The sequence below is a fragment of the Arachis ipaensis genome, chromosome B1, assembly GCF_059453495.1.
Source record: "Arachis ipaensis isolate K30076 ecotype BB chromosome B1, ASM5945349v1, whole genome shotgun sequence".
NCBI lineage: Eukaryota > Viridiplantae > Streptophyta > Magnoliopsida > Fabales > Fabaceae > Arachis > Arachis ipaensis.
In genome coordinates this window covers 3,539,745-3,563,611 of record NC_142436.1, presented here as the reverse complement: position 1 = coordinate 3,563,611, position 23,867 = coordinate 3,539,745, and the positions used below count along the sequence as shown (strand labels likewise).

Genomic DNA, 23,867 nt, shown 5'->3' with positions numbered 1-23,867 from the left:
TTTTTTAAAAAATAAAAAATAAAAATGTGGGTAGCATACCTTGTTGTCCTTTAAACCGAAATATAAATTAGTAGGCAAATAGCGACATCTCCACGCTACATTCAAAAAGAAACAAAAGAAAACAAGCTGGCATATACATATCTTCCTCCTTAATTTATTCTCTATTTAATTACTCAGTTCTTCACATGGATTCTCATCTCCCATCTCTCAAATATTAATATTACACAATTCTTTAGATTAGTTTGCACATCCCTTTGTCAGAATCCAACTCATCCATATATTAATTTTCTAATTACTTTGGACCGTATAACCTACCTTGGCTTCATCATATTCACATATCGATGCACATTTGTTTTGGTGAACCTGAAACCTAAATTAACTGATTACCGCAGTTTGTTCCCGTTTTTCGAAATATATCAAATGGTTAATATATAATATAACTTTTCATTTTTAAATTAAACCGTGGAGACTTAGAATATATAAAATACACGCTAAAAAAATATAAACTAATACATATACTTATAGAATTTAATTTTAATGTATAATATAAAATATTTTATATAATTATTTAATTATATTTATTTAGATGATCATATATTTATGTAGTTAATATAAAAGATAATTATTTTTATTGACGTGATGTTATATAATTAAATATTTCATATAAAATTATTTTACATTAATAATGTACCAAAATTAAATATATAACTAAAATATTATGTAAACATAAAAAATAAGTTAACAAATCAGTTATCATATATTTAAGGTAAATTTTACTTTACTCTTTCTATAATAATATGTATATTACCCTCTGTGACATGTCATCTTTTAATTGGTTGCTATGTTAACTATGGTTAAACTATTGGTAATTAAATTATAGCCCAAAGTGGATAATTATGTAATTTATTAAAAATTCAATCTTTAATTCTTCCCCAAATCAAGCTTCCACACAATGAACCCTAATCTTCTGTATCTCCTTCTCCCATCTCCGTTTGTCCTTCTATCTCCTCTCTCCGCCGCCATGGATCCCTACTTTCATCATTACCGTCGCCCAAATACGTACATTCCTCTTCCTCCGCCGTATAACCACCACCATCTCCGTCAGGTTCCCAACCACGTTCTTGTGAACCCTACCGCATTCAATTTCAACCCTCCCATTTTTTTACCCGCCAATCCACTCTTTGTTCCTCAGGTTCTTGTTCTTTTCGAACACGATTCGCGTCACCGTAGTTCAATGCTATCGCAGTCTCCTTCAAATTCTAACCCTAACCGCAGTGCTTCCAGGTTCAGGAAGGAGTGCTTTGGCGGAGCAAACCGCCGTTGCCGTGTGGTTGTTTCTCCGAATTCCGGTATCGAATCAAAACTTTGCTCGGAAGAGGCGCGAGACTCTTCTCTTGAGACAACGGCTTTGGAACTGGATAGGTACGATTATGATAGAGCAGATAGGGTTCATGAATATAATGGCATTCCAAAGAAACAGGTTAAGAGTAAGAGTGCTTTTCTTAGAATCCAGACGCCAAAACCGAGCAATGGTAAGAATGAGGATGATGAACAATTACATTGTGATGATTGTGCTGTTGTTGACTCATTGGTTATTTTAACACAAAAAAAATTATTTGGATAAGTTTTGTAAAGGAACACATCTAGATGCTCAGACCCAGTAAGATTGTTTTTGATACACTGGCTTGATGGTAATAGTTTCTTGTGATTTGAAATTTTGTTTCCCCCTAAAGGATGTAATGCTACATGATCTGGATTCTGCCGATGCACAACCTCAAGGTGGGCAAGAATCGATTGATGAGTACAAACAGTGGATATGGTGGCTTAGGAGTACAGGGACAGAATCGATTGATGAGTGTTGTGCTTCTACAAGGTACGTATTTTTATGGATGTCCATTATAATGGTGTTGAACAATACTTATCCACAAAGATGTTCTCATGCAATGACCCCTAATTGCATTTGCTTTGTGCAAGTGCAGCCATAGAGAAGATGACTTTATTTTCTGTTTGCATTGGTTCAGCTTATCCAATTAGTTGGCCTTCTTTTATGCAACCACATTGTTCGCTTTCACATGTTGAAAACTGTTAAAGAACTGATGGTTGTTTTAGATTTGTATGTAATATGCTTGATGAAATTATTTATATTTGTTTTCATGCATGTTGAATGCACAAATATTTTTCTTACGATGATTCAGGATCTCCGTAGGTGATTTCAATGCTAGGAAACTCTTATCCCAATGCTGGTGGTCCACTTTCACAAAGCCATGTTATGGATATGTTGAATGATGTAAACTCGAGTGATAATTTTCGTTTTGACATGAATGACTTCCCTCAACTGACTAGTCGACCTAGTTCTGCTGGAGGGCCTCAAGCACAATTGGGTGCAAACGAAGGTTTCCAGCTTTGCCAGGATTCAAAAGTGTAGTAACTGGAGAAGATATGTGACCTGATTGGCTGTTATGCATTTCTTTCTAGCAATTTTGGCTGTTTTATGTTATCAAATAGTTTTTTTGTATAGTTGCCTTATGATTTGTTGTTTAAAGAGTCTCTTCTTACAGAGTTGAGTTGTAGACTGAATTATGCACTTTCTCTTATGGAAAGTTTTATGTATTTACGTGCATATCTACCTTAGTTCCTTTGGTGCTTGGTTTTATTGCTTTGTTTATTATATTCTGAAATTGTAAGTCATGTAAGGTGTTAAATAAGCATATGGTTTTCTGATTTGTATCTCATCAAGTGTTTGTAGGTTGGAACTACTGAATGTTTTGTCTTTTTATCACAAAATGTAGAATCACCATTAATAGATTGTTCCAACTCTTACTTCCTTGTGCAATTTGATTTTAACATGCTGATTTTTTATGTTGTAAGATATGATTCTGATTGGACTGAAAAAAAAAATATTTTTTGCAAATCCTTGTTTAGACACAGAACAGCATAGTGAGTTCAAATTCATAATGATTAATGAGATCTGATAAATAAATGTCCTACTCCCTCCGCAAGTGAATTATGGTTAATATTAATAAACATGGCATAGAGAGTTCAGAATAATTAAAGAAAGGGAACCGAGGAATTTTCACGGTTCTTCCGGATTTTAAGAATTTGTTTAAAGATAGGTTTGGAGCAATGATTGAGTTGTCTTTGTGTGCATAGAAGTAATTAGCTTATACATTTTCCTTTAATGTTGAGTGTTTCTTGTTTTAGAGGATCTTGGTTGCCTGAAACTTGAATTTAAGTAAACGGTGGAAATGTGTAAAGTAAAGTGGATTTTTTTTCTTCTTTTCATTCTATTCCTCTAATACTTGAAATCTTAGTTCATAATCATTAGCAACTGCTCCATTGTAGATTGATTTAAGAATTTCGAAGCTAAGACAATTCATCTGCAAGAAAGAAACCAGACAACATCTACCTCAGTTTAAGGAAAACACAGAAGATTAAATAAAACTAATGCAGATGCCTATAATTTCTATATCTATTTATATTGAAACCTAACACAATGGACATTTTGAATTCCATCTTGCCTCAAAGAGAAACACAATGTTCAAAACATACATCACGAGAGAGGCAATGACTTGATGAGTGTCAATGGCTCAAGCCATTTTACTTGTGGAATACCCTTCTAAAGCTTTTAAATGTTATAGAATTAACTAATATATTAAACATGATTCCACATAAAAATGTGACTATATTTGTATAACTCCAAAGTGCGAAACAACTTGTCAGTTGCCACCATTCAAAATTCACCTTTGCCTTAAGATTACATTATGGTCTTGCTTTCCATCTCAATCTTCATGGCTATCTTCATCTTCTGAATCTGCATAATGGAAATGAAGCAGTTTGATATCAAATAATCAGTTGAAAAAAATTCATATTAAGCTTTTGAAACTTTTACAGGCTGAAGCTACTACTGAAAATAAAGCAATATAGTTGACGTAAATCCATCAAGATTTATTGAATAAAAGTAAACTGCAGACAGCAATGTGTTTAGGCACAAAGATGTCCTACAATCATATACAATTACATTGAAGGAAGCAATTTAAGGGGAAGAAATCAACCAACACCTAGCTACCATATCAATACAGATACCAGATTCAGATGACACAAATTAATAACTCGTGCCAGAACTTCTAAAGCATGTCTACTTCCATGAAGACACTAAGCATGCAAAACATATTGAGAACAATGCTCTTTGAATCAAGAGTTTACATTAGCAAGCCATGATCTTTCAACTTACCAGATCGAACATCATCACTAATTTTTCCTTTTGCTTGAATTTGTCTAACAAGCATCCGAAATATCAGCACCCACCAGTATATGCAGAACAAGCAAGCAATATAGAAGACTGTTGAACACATAATAATATTTTCGACCCTCCACTTTGTGCTTTTCCTTATCCAATGTGAGCAAAACTTCTTAGCTGGCAAAGAAAGATGTAAAACTACTGAGCATCGAAAAGCAAGATTATACAGACAACCAACACCTGTAATATTACACTTCGTAATCAATTGTTGAAATTTATGCATGGAAAGATCTTCTTTCTAATTTAGTGAATCTTTTATATGAGCTATTATTTGATAGGGAGGGGAAAATACAACATAGGATAAAAGATTACCGAAAAGAAACCACAAAGCTAAAGGAAAACAAATGATACCCCGACCCCCCCCCCCTTTTATTCTTTTTTCTTCCGCCAAAAAAAAAAAAACACACAAATACTCAGAGACAAATAAATAAATAATAAACCAAAACACCATGGAAGAGAAATCCTTATTTTACTTGTTCATATAATAAGATTGCACAAGATTTATATACAAACTATCCCTCAGAAAATAATTATAATTCTGCTCAGAACAATATCAAATCAATAACAAATAAATTCAGAACTGTATCATAATTCAGGCAAATCAAATTCATGAAAAATAAGTTATCTAAAAAAAACTTCAGGAGGGCAGTTCCAAAACTGTTTTGCTAGAAAAGGGGAGTTAAGGGAAGGGCGAGAGCGAGTCGGCTGCTTGAGAGTGAGAATGACGGCGAGCGTACGGCTTCTTCAACGGTGAGAACGAAGGTTGGGGACTGGGGGGCACTAGTGAGTAAAGCCCGCCTTCTTGGTGTTATCATCGTTCTGCTTCTTCGTCGCCATTGAAGCTCAAGCTCTAAACTCTGAATGAGGATGATTGATTTTGAGTCTAAGCAAGCCGTGAGACAGCTACTATCATTTGAGCCGCAAACACAATATCACCAAAACAAAAGGAGTAGTTTGGGTGCTCTACAAGTTCGTATGCGCTCACAGTTTCCTCCGTTTTGTCTCCAGCAAAATTATCTTCATTGGAAATGGAAACAGCTTTCCATTGTACATAGTTGAGTTGATTTTTCTTTCAATTTCAGAGAGAAATGGGACTGAAGTGAATTGAGTTTCTGCACAATGATAAAAATATAACTTTACTTTTTAATATTTATAAAAATTATATATTCATCCCTCTTATGAAAATATTTAATTACAAAATTACCTTACTTTAGTTAAGATATTAATTCTTATTGAGTTAAATTAACTCAAACTAAAACTAAGAATCCAATTAAAACATGCCACGTCACAAGGGGTAATTTACATGTTCATTTAGAGGGGGTTGGGTAGAACTCACCATTAAACATAAAAAAGAGTATAGGAAGATAATGATTTTAGTGAACAATAGAGTTAAAAAAATTAAAATAAGATGATAATTAATTTAATTAATTTCTAATAATTTCGAATTTTGAATTTAAAAAAAATAAGAATTTACAAATGGTGCATTTACGATACGGTAACCTCCCTTCTTTGCGTGTGATTTTCGTTCTGCAGAGCCTTCCTCTCGCGCATTTTCTTCCACTCTCTCTGCTCCGATGCCTCCAGAAACACCAGCCGTCGCTGTCCAGAACACAGTCGACGCCGCCCAGCTTTCCGCGAACGTCCGAGAAGGGACCCGCTTCGAGAAGTTATTGAGTATCGAACAAATGCCACTACTAACATTACATCTGATTACCAATGAGTTATAGCTCAAATGGTATAGTCTCCCCATACTCAATTAAGAGGTTGCGGGTTCGAGTATCCTATCTTTGGTAAAAAAAAACATTACATCTGATTATCGAGAAGTTTTATTCTGAATTGTTTAGAAGTTTAACTGAAAATAATCCAGATGTTTATTTCACTATGATGATGGATGGTTATTCTTATTTCTTACGAGGATGGTTATTTAATTACTTTACAATTAAAACATGCTGTTTGTTTCAATCATTATGGATGCAAATGGTCGTTTTAGTGAGTTATTGGATGGTTATTTTTAATCACAGATGTCGGATGTTCAGGATGCTAGGACGACGGTGGCAGGATGCGACCTCCAGGGTGGGTACCGGCGCAGGAGAGAGAGGAGAGCCGGGCACCAAAAACGCTCGACGGGAACGATGAAGGCCTGCCTCGACGCGGGCTACCGGCGGATGGCACAAAGACCCGCGACGGGAAGGTGGCGTCCGTCCGAGCTGTTGGTTGCCAGCAAGAGAAGGGGCTGGATTGGGGTCGAAGCTAACGGATGGTGTGGGTGTCTCTGACGCCGCTGAGGTAGGATGGTTAGTGAAGAACGTTAGGAGTGGCTGCCGGCTGGGGAAGAAAAGGGATTTGGGGTGAAAACTGTTTGTAATTAGGGTTTGGATGGTTGTTTTTGTGAAATAACTAAAGGAGGGTTTTTGGATTTAGGGTAATTTGTGGAGTGATTTTTATTTTTTATTTCTATCTATTGGACTAAATAACCAACTCATTGTTCATATTGTTAAGATTTTTCATTGTCTCCCTAACAGAGTTGTAAACATAAATACATGTGTAGTTTAATTCATTTTTAATGTGTATTTTGTATTTAATTATGTATCTTATTGATGGCTAATTTTGATATACACATATATCGATTTAGTTAATATGTGCTATAATGGTATAAGATAAGATTATTATTAGTGAAATATTTTAAATATTTTTTTAGTAAATATAAAATAAATATATTAAAAATTTAAATTTTTTAAATTTTTTATTTTTTTAATTTGTAGTGTTAACCTGTGTCTTTAAACTATATATATATATATATATATATATATATATATATATATATATTGTGCACAATGAGCTAGAGAGAACTACCTGAATTATTGGAGAAGACAAAAATTAATTTTATAACAAATAAAATTAAAATACAAATTTTAGAGATAAAAAAACTAAAATTTAATTTGTATATAATTTATAGTTTTATACGAAACAAATTTAAAATTTAGGAGCGATTGTCCCTTCTTACTATGAGGCTCCGCCTCTTTCCACAATAACTGTGTTTCATCAAAAGAGATGACATGGGCAATGAATTTGTATACTTATAAGGAATAATGATCTTATGGTCAAAAGAGAATTTTTAATATCTATAGTATTTGTTTATAGAAAGAAACAACTATAAATTTAGATAATAACATTGGAATCTAAATTTTCAAAATTCTATTTTAATTAAAGATTTATCTATTCGATATTATATATTTTCTGTTAGAATCTACTTAATATACTAAAATTGGGTTTTCTCCCAACTAATAAAAGTGAGGTGTCGTTTCCTCATGAATCCATTTTCCCGCCAAAATGAATGTACATTTTCTCTTCTAAATTTATTTTATAAAAATATCTTTATTATACTTATACTATAATTAGCATTTAAGTATTAATGCATAATTATACTAATTTAGGAAATATCTTTATTATAGTTATATAAAATCAATATTTAATGCATTATTAAACTACTTATCAATTATCAATCGAAATAATAATAATAATAATAATAATAATAATAATAATAATAATAATATGATAACTATAGGGATAAGTATTGTTTTGTCCCTAACGTTGAGGGTCAAAATCGAAACCGTCCCAACGTAATTTTTGATTTAGAATCTTCTTTAACGTTTTTTTTCGTATTAAAATCATCCAATGTAACAATAATTTTTTGTTTTGGTATTTTTTCCAGAGATAAATACTTAGGCAAAAACGTTTAAAACGTGGGGTTTGATCTCATTCGTTGAATAGATTATAATATATCAGACATAGATGGAAATAAACATCATCACCACAATAGCATACCACACTGGCAAATCACCGGGGTTTCCATCAATTCCGAACTTGGCTCCAATAGCAGCGGCTACTACGGCCTGACATATAATCATTTGGGCTCTGCCTTCCAGAAAAAGGGCTCTCCTACCCCACTTGTCAACCCCATATATAGACACAACAGTGGCAGCCACATTTATGACGCCGGTGATGACAGCTGACATGAGAGCATAGTTGTCCTTGAAGCCAATGGAGCCGAACAACACAGGCGCACAAAACATGATGACAATAATGCCCGTGAATTGCTGGAAGAATGGAATCATGATTGCCATGGTGAGGTGAGGCCTGTACTTGCGCTGCAGCAGGTTCCTCCAAGGGTGTTTCACCTTCTTCGATTCTTCACTTGCGGCAATAAGATCGTTGAACTCTTCATCAATGTCTTCCACGCCCGGAACCTTCCTCAGTTGTTGCCTAGCCTTTTCGTGCTCTCCACGCTCGATCATGGAGTTGGGTGTGTCTGGAAGGACCAATGATCCGATTGTGATGATGAGTGCAGAGACCATTGCACCACCAAAGCTAAGCCTCCATCCCCATCCACCTTTGATATTTGCGAAGAAGTAGTTGAGCACATTCGCCACTAGGATCCCAACTGTGATGGATAATTGGAACCCAATGTTCAAAGCTCCTCTTATTCCAATTTTTTAATTTGTTTATAATTTAATTTTTAATAAAAATTTTATTAGAGGCTTTCTTTATTTATTATTGTTTTTTGTAAATTTTGCAATACTATTTTTCTGTTTTTATTTAATTATCAGTTTGATATTTTATTCGATCTTATCACATGCATGGCACGTGCATCGCACGGGTAATTACACTTGTAAAATTGATATAATTTGGTTTAAATTTTTTTTGTTTAAAATTATTTTTTTTAAATTGTTTGATTTGAAGCCTAAGATCACCTTGATTTTTGTCATCTTAAATTATACTAACTTGTTCTGAAATTAAGTAATATCATGCTTACACCAGGCGTTTTATAACTTAAATGAAGAAATGTCAGTGTAATTTAACCTTTTTATTATGAATTGACAAGTGTAATATCACTTGATTTATGTATTAGTTCTTCTTGAAAGGTTGCAGAAGGGCTCACAGTTGAGGGTATATTGGAGACATGGATCAAATTGAAGCCTATTGTGATGGAAGAATGGGATGAGAATAAAGATGAACTGATAGATCTTTTTGGAAAGGTCAGGGATGATTGGTTGCAGAATGATTTCTCTGGTTGGATGGGAGCAAACAGGTAGTTCAATTAAGAGAATGTCTTAAATGTGCCGAGTTAAACTTAGCATTCAATTCACCAAGATGATCTAACAGTATAGATTTAATAGAAGTTATCTGTCAGTACTGTCCAGAATTATGTTAAGATCTTAAGGTATGATGCATGTATATTCGTACTATTCGATACACCAGACAAAAACAACTAAGATTTGATTTTCGGGTTTTAGAAAAAGGGTTTGCGTGATTATGTTTTTGACTTTTAAACTCTTGCTTATTGGTGATTGTGTTTTATACCTATAGATTCTATCCTGGTACTGCTGATGCACTAAGATTTGCAAGCTCAAAAGTTTACATTGTCACCACAAAACAGGTAATAATCCTTAAGAATACATAATTCTAGTCCTATATGAAATTTCACATTGCTATGATCTCTTCTTACTTTTCAATTTTTCCTTCTTCGATTCCTCACTTGCGGCAATAAGATCGTTGAACTCTTCATCAATGTCTTCCACGTCGGGAACCTTCCTCAGTTGTTGCGTAGCCTTTTCGTGCTCTCCACGCTCGATCATGGAGTTGGGTGTGTCTAGAAGGACCAATGATCCGATTGTGATGATGAGTGCAGAGACCATTGCGCCACCAAAGCTAAGCCTCCATCCCCATTCACCTTTGATATTTGCGAAGAAGTAGTTGAGCAAATTCGCCACTAGGATCTCAACTGTGATGGACAATTGGAACCTATTGTTCAAAGCTCCTGTGATTCCAATTTTTTAATGTTTATAATTTAATTTTTAATGAAAATTTTATTAGAGATTTATTATTGTTTTTTATAAATTTTGTAATACTATTTTTCTATTTTTATTTAATTATCAGTTTGATATTTTATTCGATCTTATCACGTGCATGGCACGTGCATCGCACGTGCATGGCACGAGTAACTACACTTGTTTTGTTAATTTATACACTAATAATAATAATAATAATAATAATAATATAACATTTCATTATAATATCTAAATTAAATTACTACTTTAAATAAATTAAATTAATATTGTGTATAATTTGTGATTCGAAGAATTGATGAGATCCATCAGAAGTCAAAAAAAGAAATTCATATTTCTAAATTTATCTATTGATATAGTGGAGAGATTACTAAACTGTGTACCTATATTTGGTGGCATGTACCTATATAATCACAATCACGTGAATAATTATTTTATAGTCAATTAGATGTATTACCGTTTTAGTTAAAAATTACACTAGTCAAATATCTTAATAAATGTCAAAATTTTCCAATTATGATAAACTAATTGAATGTATCACGCATTTTAATTATAATGTATTTGGCAGGTACTCTGAAGTGTCGAAATTTTTCAACTATATGATCAATTAATTGAATCACCCCACTTTAATTATAATGGCACTATTCAAGGATTCATACAATGTGTCAAAATTACTAGTCAAAGATTTCTACAATGTGCAAAATTTTCTAATTGTCAGTTATGGATGTAATTTCTCTGCAACTACAACTCTTCATCAATGTCTTCCACGTCGGGAACCTTCCTCAGTTGTTGCGTAGTCTTTTCGTGCTCTCCACGCTCGATCATGGAGTTGGATGTGTCTGGAAGGACCAATGATCTGATTGTGATGATGAGTGCAGAGACCATTGCGCCACCAAAGCTAAGCCTCCATCCCCATCCACCTTTGATATTTGCGAAGAAGTAGTTGAGCACATTCGCCACTAGGATCCCAACTGTGATGGACAATTGGAACCTATTGTTCAAAGCTCCTGTGATTCCAATTTTTTAATTTGTTTATAATTTAATTTTTAATAAAAATTTTATTAGAGGTTTATTATTGTTTTTTATAAATTTTGTAATACTATTTTTCTATTTATATTTAATTATCAGTTTGATATTTTATTCGATCTTATCACGTGCATGGCACGAGTAATTACACTTGTTTTGTTAATAATAATAATAATAATAATAATAATAATAATAATAATAATATAACATTTCATTATAATATCTAAATTAAATTACTACTTTAAATAAATTAAATTAATATTGTGTATAATTTGTGATTCGAAGAATTGATGAGATCCATCAGAAGTCAAAAAAAGAAATTCATATTTCTAAATTTATCTATTGATATAGCGGAGAGATTACTAAACTGTGTACCTATATTTGGTGGCATGTACCTATATAATCACAATCACGTGAATAATTATTTTATAGTCAATTAGATGTATTACCGTTTTAGTTAAAAATTACACTAGTCAAATATCTTAATAAATGTCAATTTTCCAATTATGATAAACTAATTGAATGTATCACGCGTTTTAATTATAATGTATTTGGCAGGTATTCTGAAGTGTCGAAATTTTCCAACTATATGATCAGTTAATTGAATCACCCCACTTTAATTATAATGGCACTATTCAAGGGTTCATACAATGTGTCAAAATTACTAGTCAAGAATTTCTACAATGTGCAAAATTTTCTAATTGTCAGTTGTGGATGTAATTTCTCTGCAACTACAACTCTTCATCAATGTCTTCCACGTCGGGAACCTTCCTCAGTTGTTGCGTAGTCTTTTCGTGCTCTCCACACTCGATCATGGAGTTGGGTGTGTCTGGAAGGACCAATGATCCGATTGTGATGATGAGTGCAGAGACCATTGCGCCACCAAAACTAAGCCTCCATCCCCATCCACCTTTGATATTTGCAAAGAAGTAGTTGAGTACATTCGCCACTAGGATCCCAACTGTGATGGACAATTGGAACCTATTGTTCAAAGCTCCTGTGATTCCAATTTTTTAATTTGTTTATAATTTAATTTTTAATGAAAATTTTATTAGAGGTTTATTATTGTTTTTTATAAATTTTGTAATACTATTTTTCTATTTTTATTTAATTGTCAGTTTGATATTTTATTCGATCTTATCACGTGCATGGCACGGGTAATTACACTTATTTTGTTAATTTATACACTAATAATAATAATAATAATAATAATAATAATAATAATAATAATAATAATAATAATAATAATAATAATAATAATAATGTTCATACCCTGGCCCAATGATAAGGCCCAGGTACAGATAAAAGGCCCAATCCGAAGGGTTGAGCCTCACCTAGCACCGACCTTCCTCCTGCGAAGTCAGTTCTTACCACGACTTACCCTAAAGAAGTCGGGGACGAGAGTTAGCTGGCAGATCAACATTCGTTTGAATGAGTAACTGCCCCTAGAATCTCTCTAACCACTTCCAAGAGCCATATCTTAATCTCCCTGAGATAAAGGGACGGTTAACACCCTAAAAAAGTAGCACTATTTCAACGGTGGTTATTGGTTCACCACTATAAGTACACTGACATCCCTCAGGTATCACTAAGTCCCAATACTCTCTAGGCCTGCTCACACCCTTGCTGACTTAGGCATCGGAGTGTCTTTGCAGGTACCACCCCCATTCGTTCATACTCACAAGTCGGACGGAGGCCCCCAAGGCGCAGACCCGCTCGAAAGCTTCCTTCCTCAGACGATTGGGCCAACCCAGCGAGTCCAGCCCAACAATCTCCGGTTACCCATCGTAACATTGGCACCGTTGCCGGGGACCCGAGAGATCAACCAGTGATGGTGGACAGATCCCCTGAAGAGGGTCATGTGGAGACAGATTCCAAACAAGAGAATCTGGATACCGGAAACAATGATGCAGACCTAGCCTTCCATCAGGGAGCCAACGACCAGCATAGAGAGGGTACCTCCGGAGTCAAAATTCCGAAGGTGAATTCCTCAAAAGGACGCGAATCGGAGAAGGACGGACAGTCCTATGCAACTGAACTTATGGGATTAGTCCACATCCACCAAAGCCGCCTGGAACAATTGGAACAGGAACGGGAGCGACAAAGGGAGACCGAAAAGAACCTAAAAGAGGAGATGGAACGACGAAAAGAGTTAGAAAGAAAACTCTTGAAGTTAGAATCCTCCCTCAAAGGTCGGAACTCCCGCGACAATCGGGAAGAGTCGCCCCTAGGAGGAGAGGACCCCTTCAGCGAGGATATAATGAGGGCAAAAGTTCCGAGGAACTTCAAAAGCCCCGATATGGACCTCTATGATGGAACCACAGATCCGAAGCATCACCTAAGCAATTTCAAAAGCTGGATGTATCTGGCTGATGCCTCCGACGCTACGCGATGCAAAGCTTTCCCGACTACCCTGTCGAAAGCAGCGATGAAGTGGTTCGACAGCCTCCCCCCGAGGTCAGTCACCAGTTTTGAAGACCTCTCAAGAAAGTTCTTGATGAGGTTCTCTATCTAGAAGGACAAAGTAAAACATGCGCCAAGCCTCCTGGGAATAAAGCAGGAGGTCGGAGAATCCTTACGAGCCTACATGGAAAGGTTCAACAAAGCATGTCAAGAATTCCAAGACCTGCCCACCGAGGCAGTCATTATGGGGTTAGTCAATGGGCTTAGAGAAGGTCCCTTCTCACAGTCCATATCAAAAAGACACCCCACCTCCTTAAGTGATGTACAGGAAAGAGCTGAAAAGTACATCAACATGGAGAAAAATGCTAAGCTGAGAGATTCGAGTTGGCGACCTGGGCATCTTCCCTCAACAAAAGAGAGGGAGAGGGAACCCAAGAAGAAGGAAGAACTCGGTCTCGATAGACCAAGGAAATATCACTCTTATACTCCTCTAAAGGTTTCTATAGTGGATGTATACAGAGAGATTTGCAATACTGAAAGGCTGCCACCTCCCAGACCTATTAAAAATAAAAAGGGGGGAGTCGCAGCGACTACTGTGAGTACCATAAAATATATGGTCACTCAACAAATGACTGTTACGACCTTAAAAATGTGATAGAAAAGCTGGATAGAGAAGGCCGGCTTGACAGATATCTCATAGAAAGGTCGGACAGCCATGGAAAGAGAAAGCGAGACGATGAGGATAGAAGAGACCCGCCATCGCAGACTCCGGAGAGACATATCCATATGATCTCAGGAGAGTTTGCGGGAGGGGGACTCACCAAGTCCTCTCGCAAAAGGCATCTCAAGCGAGTCTACCAAGTCGGGAACGAGTCACCCGACCTTCCAACCATATCATTCACAAAGGAGGATGGGCAAGGAGTAATCCCTGGACACGACGATCCAGTGGTAATAACCATGATCCTAGCAAATGCCCATCTCCACAGAACCCTAGTAGATCAAGGAAGCTCAGCGGACATCCTTTTCAAGCCCGCTTTTGATAAACTAGGGTTAGATGAGAAAGAAATAAGAGCCTACCCCGACACCTTGTACGGATTAGGCGATACGCCAATAAGACCACTGGGATTTCTACCCCTTCACACCACTTTTGGAAAAGGGGAAAAATCCAAAACTCTGAGTATAGACTTCATATTCATCGACGTAGGGTCAGCATATAATGCTTTAATTGGCAGAGCTACCCTTAATCGACTCAGAACAGTGGTGTCCACCCCCCACCTTTGCATGAAATTCCCGACCTCAGCGGGAATAGCAACGGTGAGGGGAGATCAGAAATTGGCAAGGAAATGCTACAATGAAAGCCTGAACCTGAGAGGAAAAGGCAGAGAAGTTCACACAATAGAGCTCGGCGGTGCAAGGGCCAGAGAAGAGCTGCGACCACAGTCGGGAGGAAAAACCGAAGAAATACAGGTCGGCCAAGAGGAAGGAAAAAATACCAACATAGGAGCCAACCTAGGGGAAACCCTAAAACAAGGGTTGACTAAACTCCTAAGAGACAATTCCGACCTCTTTGCCTGGAAAGCCTCCGACATGCCCGGGATAGATCCCGAGCTCATGTCCCACAAGCTCTCGGTATACCCAGGGTCCCGACCTGTACAACAAAGAAGACGCAAGCTCGGCCCGGAACGAGCCCTAATAGTAGAAGAATAACTACAGGCACTCTTAGAAGCCGGCTTCATCAGAGAAGTCAAATATCCAACATGGCTAGCCAATGTAGTGCTAGTCAAAAAGCAAAATGGCAAATGGAGAATGTGTGTCGACTACACTGACTTAAATAAGGCATGTCCAAAGGACCCTTATCCACTACCAAGTATTGATACACTAGTAGACTCTAGCTCGGGATATCAATACTTGTCGTTCATGGATGCTTACTCGGGGTATAACCAAATCCCGATGCATGAGTCAGACTAGGAGAAGACATCATTCATCACGCCCAGAGCTAATTTCTGCTATGTGGTCATGCCATTTGAGTTGAAAAATGCAGGGGCCACATATCAGAGGCTGATGAATAAGGTGTTCGCTTCTCACCTTGGAAGCTTAATGGAAGTCTACGTCGACGACATGCTGGTAAAAACCAAGGAAGAAATCGACCTCTTGACAGACCTCTCGTAAGTCTTTGACACCATAAGGTTACACGGGATGAGACTAAATCCCGCAAAGTGTGCCTTCGCGGTAGAAGCTGAAAAATTCCTGGGTTTTATGCTAACACAGAGAGGGATTGAAGCAAATCCCGATAAGTGTAAAGCTATCCTGGAAATGAAGAGTTCGACTTGCTTAAGAGAGGTTCAACAGTTGAATGGCTGACTTGCAGCCCTCTCCAGGTTCTTGGCAGGATCAACACTCAAATCCCTTCCACTGTTTTCTTTATTAAGAAAGGGATGTCGGTTCGAATGGACACCTGAATGCGAAGAGGCGTTCCAAGAATTCAAAAGATTCTTGAGTCAGCCTCCGATACTGACCCGACCCGTTGTTGGAGAAGACCTCGTCCTATATTTGTCTATAGCAGACAAAGCTGTCGCGTCAGCTCTGATAAGAGAAGACGAGGTCGGACAACATCCAGTGTACTTCATCAGCAAAGTTCTACAAGGCCCCGAGCTAAGGTACCACAAACTAGAGAAGTTTGCCTACTCCTTAGTAATAGCCTCACGAAGGCTACGACCTTACTTTCAAGCGCATACAATAAGAGTCCGCACGAACCAACCCATGAAGCAAATCTTCCAAAAAATGGATGTTGTGGGGAGAATGGTTCAATGGGCAATAGAGCTCTTCGAGTTCGATTTGAAGTACGAAACTCGGACAGCAATCAAAGTTCAATGCCTCACCGACTTCATAGCTGAGTACGCGGGAGACCAAGAGGGAAAGCCAACTACATGGGAACTCTATGTAGATGGATCCTCAAACAAGACAGGGAGCGGCACATGCATAATATTGGTCGATGAAAGGGGAACCCAAATAGAGGTTTCCCTCAAATTTGAATTCCCAGCTTCAAATAATCAGGCAGAATACGAAGCCCTGATTGCTGGATTAAAGCTGGCAGAAGAAGTCGGTGCAACAAAAGTGATGATATATAGCGACTCCCAAGTGGTGACTTCCCAGATAAACGGAGAGTATCAGGCAAAAGATCCAAATATGAAGAGATACTTGGAAAAAACTTTGGAGTACCTCGGGCGCTTTGCGGAAGCCGAGGTCAAACACATAACTCGGGATCTCAATAGCAGAGCAGACGCCCTCTCCAAGTTAGCAAGTACCAAGCCAGGGGGGAATAATAGAAGCTTGATCCAGGAAACTCTCCAAGAACCTTCCGTGGTAAAAACAGAAGAAAGGCAAGTGATCCTCGAGGTATCCGGGCTAAACCTTGGATGGATGAACCCCTTGGTCGAATACCTGAAATTCGACATCCTCCCCAAAGAGGAAAAAGAGGCTAAGAAAATCCGGAGGGAAGCACAACATTACACTCTGGTGAAAAATATCCTCTATAAAAGGAGAATATCAACACCATTGTTGAAGTGCATACCGACTTCGAGAACCACCGAGGTACTAGAGGAAGTTTATAATGGGATCTGTGGAAATCATCTCGGAGCAAGGTCGCTAGCCAGGAAGGTCATCCGAGCTGGATTCTACTGGCCGACCTTGCAAAAAGATGCCACCGAGTTTGTGAAAAAGTGCCAGCCATGCCAGATGCATGCAAATTTCCACGTAGCTCCCCCCGAAGAACTCATCAGTATAACTTCTCCATGGCCCTTCGCAAAATGGGGAATGGATTTGCTAGGTCATTTTTCCCAGGCGCCAGGATAAGTCAAATATTTAATTGTGGGGATAGACTACTTCACAAAGAGGATAGAAGCAGAACCACTAACTACCATCACAGCTCAAAGAAGTCGGAGGTTCCTCTACAAAAATATCATCACAAGGTATGGAATACCTTATTCCATCACTACAGATAATGGAACCCAATTCACCGACTCTACCTTCAGAAGCCTGGTGGCCAGTATGAAAATCAAACACCAGTTCACCTCGGTGGAACATCCACAAGCCAATGGACAAGCCGAGGCAGCCAACAAAGTCATACTGGCAGGGCTAAAGAAAAGACTACAAGAAGCAAAGGGAGCCTGGACAGAAGAGCTCCCACAAGTGTTGTGGACTTATCGGACGACGCCACAATCTGCTACTGGAGAAACACCTTTCCGACTTGTCTATGGGGTAGAAGCTATGATACCAGTAGAAATCAGCGAGCAAAGCCCAAGAGTGATTCTCCATGATGAAATCGGAAACATACAGGGGCACAAAGAGGAGCTAGAGTTGCTCCCCGAAGTCCGAGAACAAGCCCAGATAAGAGAAGCAGCGCTGAAGCAAAGGATGGCTACCAGATACAACAAGAAGGTCATTCAAAGAAGTTTCACACTAAGCGATCTGGTCTTAATCAGAAACGACATAGGAGTCAACAAATCGGGGGAAGGAAAACTCGCTGCCAATTGGAAAGAACCCTACAAAGTTAGCGAGGTCTTAGGAAAAGGTTATTATAAGGTGACCGACTTAAGCGGCGCCGAGTTACCAAGATCGTGGCATGCCTGTAATATGAAAAGGTATTATAGTTAAAAGCGAACTCTACTCCCTGATGTACTCTTTTCCCAACTTCACAATTTTTTCCCAAACATTAAAGGGTTTTTTCTGAAGAATGGTTTTTAATGAGGCATCATAGTAGAGGCTAAGGGGGAAAAGATTATTAAAAACCCTTAGTAGCAGTAAAGTACCTCCCCAAATTAATAAAGATCTTTTACAATATCTCTTATAAATTCCTTCTCATTTATTTTTCTTCCTACGAAACGCGCCGACTTAAGCTCGACAAAACGTGAAAATCCCATGAACCGACCTAGATGGTCGTTAGGATAAAACGACGAGGTACAAGTTGGTGTAAAGAGGTTATAAAAGTTGATCGTGAGAAACTCGGAGACATTCCGACTCATAAGTCGAAATGAAAAACCGAGTAGAAAAAATGCATTGCAAAAAATAACCTAAGTCATAGAACTCAATAAAACAAAGTTGAGCACAAGGAATAACAAGAAAGAGATCGAAAAACCTAGGAAAAAGCTTAAAGAATGTCCTAAAGTCCTTAAAGGCTTAGAAGGACAGACAAGCAAAAGGTTTTCAGAAAAGATTAAAGGGACTTCGAAAAATCAAAGTCAGAAAGCATGCACACAAAAAGGTAGCTGAAACCCTTATACCAAAAAGGGTATTTTTGTTAAATAAAACCCTTATCCAAAAAAGGGCAATTATAAATATTTTTGTTTACAGCCATAAAAGGCCAAGGCAAATGTCAACATACCACCACCACAAATATAAAGAGTTTAAAAAAGGGGGGACCCACAGGCCGGGCCCTTATATAGCCAACAAATTTTAAAAGAGCATCACCACCAGAGTCGGGAAGAGAAGTCGGAGCGCCATCAGGACCAGGGAGAGAAGTGTCCATAGGAGTCGGAGAAGAGGTGCCGAGAGGTCGGGAGGAACTCGGAACATCCTTTTGACGAGGAGGGGACTCAATGATTCTCTGCCCCCGAGTCTTCAAATCTGACTCGGTGACGACCTCGGGAGCAGGGGGATAAACTATGGCACCATCAATAACGACCTTGTCAGGATCCAAAGGAGAGAGATCCAGGTCGGGATCAAGGACTCCGACCTGCTCCTTAAAAATCCTCCAGGCCTCCTTCGCCCCCTCAGCGATAGAGTCCTCCAACTCGGCATAGGCAGTCCGAGAGTTCAACAAATCCCTCCTTACAGCCACAAGGTCCTCAAATAAGCTCTGATAACTCTCATGCGCCTTCTTTCTCAAGCCCTCCTCCATGTTACATAGGGCTTGTAACTTGCTCTCCTTCTCTCGGAGGCCATCACTCTCCTCCTTCAATTTGGCGACCTCCTTCTTCAACTCCTTCTCATGTTCCTGATATATGAAAAGCCTTCCCTCCAACTCCTCAACCTTAGAGGTTGAACCCAGAGAGCTAAGAGAAGTCTTCTCAAAAATATCAAAGAACTTGGCACAAATCCCCGCCGCCCTGATGCTCTCCTCAGCCAGAATAGTGAGGTGGTTCCAAATAGAAACATCATCCATACCTATATGGGTATGGGGATAGATGACCTTTCGGATAAATGCAGGAGCATCCACCTTAGCCTCACCTTCAAAAGAAGAGCCAGACGTTAAAGCCTTGCGCTTCTTCTTCTCTGGCTCAGGAGAAGGTCGGGGAGGAGGGGACGGTTGAGAAGAAGCCGAAGCAGGAATAACAATGGGTTGAGAAGGAGTCCCCAAATTTCAGGAAGAAGGGGGAGGAAGAGGAAGAGGAAGAGGAGAGCTAGTTACCCTGGCACCACCGGTTTTGGCGCGAGACCTCGCCCTGGCCTCCTGGACTCTCTGGTAAGACTCATTTGAATTCTTCCTTGCCATCTCTGTAAAAGAAAACAATTAGTAAAATAAGTCGGTAAACTTCAAGTCAGTAGAAACAAGTCGAAAACAAAGTAGATAAAGGCTACCTAGTTGTGTCTGGACAAAAGACGACGACCCCTGGAGAAATTTTTTGGTATCCAGATATGGGGCCCTCCCCCATACTTCTCGAAGGAACCCCACAATGGCTGCCTCCACCTCATCCAGATCCTCCAAACCATATTTCTCACAGGGGGAAGCCTCTAACCAGTACAAGGGAAAGCGAGGGGAAGAATTCTCATCCAAGAAAAAGGGGTGGTGACCCTCTATGCCTTGAACTTTGAAAAAATAATTTTTGAAGTCATGAAAGGATTTGTCAAAAAGGGTGAAAACTCTCCGACCTTGTATAGCCCGGAAAGACACCCATTGTTGCTTATTATTTTACCCACTGAAGGGCTTGGTCATATGGAAGAGATGAAAGAAAATTCTTAAAGAAGTCGGAAAGTCTAAAGCATGGCTGATAAACTGGTAGATTTTCAAAAAACCCCAGGAATTTGGGTGAAGTTGAGTAGGAGCAATTCGGCAGTGACGCAACACCAACATCTCAAAATCAGAAAATGGAAGAAAGACACCCAAACGGGTAACCATGCTCTCATACATAAAGAAGAAATGAGGGGCCGCCTCAGTGGCCCTCCCGAAGCAAACCCGGTCTTCCGGACCCGGGACCACAAACTCATACTTCGGCTCATCCTCCTTGAAAGTACAAATTCGGTGATGAGTGTGAAGGTTGGTGATAAATTCGGTGTCAACCAAAGGTTCCTCCCCCAGGACCGTAACATCAACCCACTGAGCAAGACTTTCAACAGAAGACATTTTCTTTCTTTTAAAAAAGGGGTTGGTAAAACCTACAAAGGAAAAAGAAAAGAAAATAAAAAAATATGGTCTCTAAGGGGAAAGTACGGAATCAAACAGAAACCTACGAATCAACCTATCCATCCGAAAAATAAAAGCATGCAAACCGAAAGCATGTTGCAAAAGGAGAAGAAGAAAAATCTAACCTTTATCTGAAAAAGGTTGGAGGAAATGAAAGCCTTCAAACACAAGAATGCTGCACGAACAGGTGAAATTTGAAAAATCGCAGAAACAAAACAATGAAAGAGAGGGAAAGTATTTATAAACACGTTAGGGGTATAATGGTAAAAACGGGGCAGTCATTAATGGGTGCACCGTTATCAAGGTAATTAATACCTACGCGAACCTCTAACAGACGCGACGTTTGATTAGACGTAACTGTGAAAAATCAAAAGTCACGAAAGTCACGTCGGTTCCAAACAAACACGTCGGTTCCCTCCCAAGTCGGCTACATTCCCGAGTAGAATACTCGAACCCAAATCTTCAAAGAAATTGGGCTCGAGTAGGGGCACTGTTCATACTCTGGCCCAACGATAAGGCCCAGGTACAGATAAAAGGCCCAATCCGAAGGGTTGAGCCTCACCTAGCATAGACCTTCCTCCTGCGAAGTCGGTTCTTACCACGACTTACCCTAAAGAAGTCGGGGACGAGAGTTAGCTGGCAGATCAACATTCGTTTGAATGAGTAACTGCCCCTAGAATCTCTCTAACCACTTCCAAGAACCATATCTTAATCTCCTTGAGATAAAGGGATGGTTAACACCCTAAAAAAGTGGCACTATTTCAACGGTGGTTATTGGTTCACCACTATAAGTACACTGACATCCCTCAGGTATCACTAAGTCCCAATACTCTCTAGGCCTGCTCACACCCTTGCTGACTTAGGCATCGGAGTGTCTTTGCAGGTACCACCCCCATTCGTTCATACTCACAAGTCGGACGGAGGCCCCCAAGGCGCAGACCCGCTCGAAGGCTTCCTTCCTCAGACGATTGGGCCAACCCAGCGAGTCTAGCCCAACAATCTCCGGTTACCCATCGTAATAATAATAATAATAATAAAAAATAATAATAATAATAATAATAATATAACATTTCATTATAATATCTAAATTAAATTACTACTTTAAATAAATTAAATTAATATTGTGTATATTTGTGATTCGAAGAATTGATGAGATCCATCAGAAGTCAAAAAAAGAAATTCATATTTCTAAATTTATCTATTGATATAGCGGAGAAATTACTAAACTGTGTACCTATATTTGGTGGCATGTACCTATATAATCACAAACACGTGAATAATTATTTTATAGTCAATTAGATGTATTACCGTTTTAGTTAAAAATTACACTAGTCAAATATCTTAATAAATGTCAAAATTTTCCAATTATGATAAACTAATTGAATGTATCACGCGTTTTAATTATAATGTATTTGGCAGGTACTCTGAAGTGTCGAAATTTTCCAACTATATGATTAGTTAATTGAATCACCCCACTTTAATTATAATGGCACTATTCAAGGATTCATACAAATTTGTCAAAATTACTAGTCAAGAATTTCTACAATGTGCAAAATTTTCTAATTGTCAGTTGTGGATGTAATTTCTCTGCAACTACAACTCTTCATCAATGTCTTCCATGTCGGGAACCTTCCTCAGTTGTTGCGTAGCCTTTTCGTGCTCTCCACACTCGATCATGGAGTTGGGTGTGTCTGGAAGGACCAATGATCCGATTGTGATGATGAGTGCAGAGACCATTGCGCCACCAAAGCTAAGCCTCCATTCCCATCCACCTTTGATATTTGCGAAGAAGTAGTTGAGCACATTCGCCACTAGGATCCCAACTGTGATGGACAATTGGAACCTATTGTTCAAAGCTCCTGTGATTCCAATTTTTTAATTTGTTTATAATTTAATTTTTAATGAAAATTTTATTAGAGGTTTATTATTGTTTTTTATAAATTTTGTAATACTATTTTTCTATTTTTATTTAATTATCAGTTTGTTATTTTATTCGATCTTATCACGTACATGGCACGGGTAATTACACTTGTTTTGTTAATAATAATAATAATAATAATAATAATAATAATAATAATAATAATATAACATTTCATTATAATATCTAAATTAAATTACTACTTTAAATAAATTAAATTAATATTGTGTATAATTTGTGATTCAAAGAATTATTGAGATCCATCAGAAGTCAAAAAAAGAAATTCATATTTCTAAATTTATCTATTGATATAGCGGAGAGATTACTAAACTGTGTACCTATATTTGGTGGCATGTACCTATATAATCACAATCACGTGAATAATTATTTTATAGTCAATTAGATGTATTACCGTTTTCGTTAAAAATTACACTAGTCAAATATCTTAATAAATGTCAAAATTTTTCAATTATGATAAACTAATTGAATGTATCACGCGTTTTAATTATAATGTATTTGACTCTGAAGTGTCGAAATTTTCTAACTATATGATCAGTTAATTGAATCACCCCACTTTAATTATAATGGCACTATTCAAGGATTCATACAATGTGTCAAAATTACTAGTCAAGAATTTCTACAATGTGCAAAATTTTCTAATTGTCAGTTGTGAATGTAATTTCTCTGCAACTACAACTCTTCATCAATGTCTTCCACGTCGGGAACCTTCCTCAGTTGTTGCGTAGCCTTTTCGTGCTCTCTACGCTCGATCATGGAGTTGGGTGTGTCTGGAAGGACCAATGATCCGATTGTGATGATGAGTGCAGAGACTATTGCGCCACCAAAGCTAAGCCTCCATCCCCATCCACCTTTGATATTTACGAAGAAGTAGTTGAGCACATGCTCTTGTGATTTCAATTTTTTAATTTGTTTATAATTTAATTTTTAATGAAAATTTTATTAGAAGTTTATTATTGT

The 23,867-nt window shown here is 37.9% G+C and overlaps 1 long non-coding RNA gene across 1 annotated transcript in view; it reads right to left on the bottom strand.

Moving 5' to 3' along the window:
* Positions 1–3,577: 3,577 nt before the first annotated feature.
* The window catches only part of LOC110268876 (uncharacterized), a 28,707-nt gene continuing 8,417 nt past the window's right edge, over positions 3,578–23,867 (bottom strand). Inside the window, exons 3-4 of the long non-coding RNA XR_015902671.1 lie at positions 4,232–4,414; positions 3,578–3,811 (exon numbers count right to left, since the gene is read on the bottom strand). This is a non-coding gene — a long non-coding RNA (uncharacterized LOC110268876). The remainder of the gene's footprint in view (positions 3,812–4,231; positions 4,415–23,867) is intronic.